The sequence below is a fragment of the Octopus bimaculoides genome, chromosome 18 (genome assembly GCF_001194135.2).
Source record: "Octopus bimaculoides isolate UCB-OBI-ISO-001 chromosome 18, ASM119413v2, whole genome shotgun sequence".
Classification (NCBI taxonomy): domain Eukaryota; kingdom Metazoa; phylum Mollusca; class Cephalopoda; order Octopoda; family Octopodidae; genus Octopus; species Octopus bimaculoides.
The window spans coordinates 38,158,157-38,161,915 of NC_068998.1; positions in this window are offsets into that span (position 1 = coordinate 38,158,157).

Sequence of the window (3,759 nt, forward strand, 5' to 3'; positions counted from 1 at the left end):
TCCCTCCCTCCCTCCCTTCTCTCTCCCCCTCTCCACCCCACCCCCACTACTACCCTTTCTGTCCATGGACCTATCTTTCAAGGACACAAAACGCTGCATACACCAAGAATTGAACCCAAAACATTTCCATTGTGTTTCCTTTGCTTCCATTTTTCCTTTTCTTTTCGCTTTTGTATTGTTAGTTTGTTTCATCGCTTCCTTTTTTTTCCACCTCCATCTTCTGACGCCATTTGCAGATATGGAATAACAATGGTCTCATACAGAACGGACACCATATCTGGTGTCCATTATTCTTCTTCTGGTAATGTCTTGCAAATGATCCTAAACTCTGCCTGCCATTTCTATAGCTTCTGAATATATCCATCCCAAACTTTAGATCCATCATTCCTGTTATCATAAATGCTTCCCTATCATAAACTGCAATGAGCAAATGCAATAGGGAATCTTCATTGCAGTTTTTATTGCACAAGAGGTGCAATTATTGCAGGCAGTTGCTGCTTTCCAGATTCTGCAGTTCAGATGCTCACATCCTCCTCTTCCAAATTTTCATCACGCTAAATTACAGAGCTGAGACAGGTGAACCTATCAACAACACTCACATACACTTGCTTTCTCTCTCTCTCTCTCTCTCTCTCTCTCTCTTTCTCCCCTTCACTTTCTCACTCTCTTACTCTTACTCTTCTCTCTCTCTCATTCTCTCTCTTTCATTTACTTTCTCTCTATATATATGTATATGTATGTGTATGCATGTATGTATGTGTATACATACATACACACACACACACACACACACGTATAAATATATATATATGTGTGTGTGTGTGTGGCTGAAACACATAAATAAATAAATATATACATAAATATAGATATGGATATATAGATATATGTATATGTATTTACACGCACAGATGCACACACACATGAACATATATATTTTACACTCACACACATCTACACACACACACATACACATATACATATACATATATATACACACACACACACACACACATATATATACATATATATGCACACACACATATACATATATATATATGCATATGTATTTAAATATTCTCTCTATTCCTCTCTTTCCCTTTCTGTTTTCTGCATTTCAAAACCACTCTGATTTTATGTCCCCCAAAGCAGTAAACAGCAAGGCAATACATCTCACCACAAACGGGGCACTGGTCTATCACGGATGTATTTCTTGCGGAGGAGTCTGACTCATCTCTATAAGTACAGTAGTAAAACGAACCATCGCTTGCAGACTAGTATGGCCTGGTAACTCATGCCATGCTGTCACTCATCATTTTTTAGGTACCTATGTGGTCGTGGATCGACATAGACATACTTTTTGGGCCTGCTCACTTTTGACCCAGTGGTTCATCCAGGATTTGACAGCTGAAACTCACTACTTGAGACTCTTTACAATTGAGAACACTGAAACAAATAAATATTTTGAAATTTGAAATCTGAAATCGAAATCGAACCGAATCCAATGACTGGCACCCATGCTAACCTCTCCTTCATTGGACACTAAACTCTGCTTGCGAAGACCTGTTGGGGCAAGTGAAATCGTAATTGAACCATACTCAATGAAGCACTAACAGTGGAGCACTAACAGCACTGTCGAGCGTGTTCACTGCTGGAGCAGCTGTCTGGTTTCCGTGCTAGTGGCCAGTAAATAGCACCATTTGAGCATAATCTTTACCAGTGTTGCCTCCTAGCACTTGTGCTGGTGGCACATGAAAAGACATTCGAGTGAGGTCATTGCCAGTGCCACTGGACTGGCTCCCGTGCAGGTGGCACGTAAAAAACACCATTTTGAGCGTGGCCATTGCCAGTACCGTGTGACTGGCCCTCGTACTGGTGGCATGTAAAAGCACCCACTACACTCTCAGAGTGGTTGGTGTTAGGAAGGGCATCCAGCTGTAGAAACTCTGCCAGATCAGATTGGAGCCTGGTGCAGCCTTCTGACTTGCCAGTCCTCAGTCAAAACGTTCAACCCATGCTAGCATGGAAAGCGGACGTTAAACGATGATGATGTATGTATGTATGTATGTATAAAATGATGTTCACTGATGATGATGAAAAGGAGGCTGCTGATAATATGAGGATAATATTGATGATAATGACAAGACAGAATGATGATGACAATGATGATGATGATGATGAGGATGATGATGATGACGATGACGACGACGACAGCAGCAGCAGTGGTGGTGCTGGCAGTGGCAGCAACAGCAGCAGCAACGACGGTAGTGGTAGCAGCGGCAGCAACCATGGCAGCGGTGGTGGTGACGATGGTGATGACGATGATGGTGATAATGAAGAGGAGAAGGAGAATAATGATGATAGCACTACTATATATACACATATACACATATACACATATACACATTATTATTGAAGTATTACTGAAGGATACAATTTGCTACCTGGCCCAGGAAATGAACCTATGTCCTTAGGATTCTAAACTGAACACACTAACCTCTAGGTTACATGCCTTAACTTCCTCACTGTAAGTCAGTGGTGCTTACAGCACCTAGGCTTCCCAAGTGGTCACCATCTAAGTACTAACTAGGCTCGACATTGCTTAACATCGGTGATTGGATGATGATTGAACCAGTGCAACAAAATCACTCTCATCTGCCACCAACATTACCATGCAGTCAAAGCCATTGGCTCTTCTATGCAAGAATTGGTCTACAGAATCATCAATGCCATCACCATAAAGGAAATGTTCAGCAAAGAAGAAGCTAAATTCTTGGATACAAGATAAAACCAATGACATATGTTGGTGAATTATTTACCAATTCCACCTTCCTGTTCCTGCCTATCACTATGAAAACCTCAACATTGTACAGTGGTACTGATGTATGCTTAGATAGATTTGATCACCAAGATTTAACTGGTTTGAGTCCAAATATGATATGACATCTGTGATAGGAAATGTTAATTTCTAATTTGGTCATGCAACTGACCAAACATTGCCAACAACAGCACCATTGTCACAAGTGTTGCCACCAGTGGAATCAGGATAACACAACAGTTACTGCCACCATCACCACTACAACTACCACCACCACCACCACCACCATCAGTACTACCACTGCTACTACCACAACTTGTACCAACATACTCACCACTACCACCATCAACACCAACACCACAACCACTACCACCAATACCGTCAACACCACCACCACCACCACCGTCAATACTGCTACTATCACTACCACCAACACCAGCAACACTGCCACTGTCATCCCTCCCACCATCAACACCACCGCCCTCACCACTACTACCACCACCACCATCACTACCACCACCACCACCATTACTACTATCACTATTGCCATCTGACCACCTTGATCATAATCACCATCATCAACTAGCTCTACCACCACCGCTGCTATTACCTTACCATCACCACCACCACCACCATCACCCCACCACTTCCACTGAAGCACCCCATCCCCACCACCGTCACTCCTACTTCCCCTATCTCCAATATTATTATCTTTACCCATTTAAATCTCTGTCTATATCCACCCTGTTGTTACCCAACTGGAACCTATCTCAGTCTGTATTATCTCTTTAATTAGCTCATTAATAACAACGATGATGACGATGATGACGATGATGATGGTGGTGGTGGTGGTGGTGGTGGTGGTGGTAGTTTTGGTGGTTGTTATGTGGGGGTGGAAGTTATAGCGATGATAGGGGCTGCTTATGGTTGTTGTGGTGATGGTA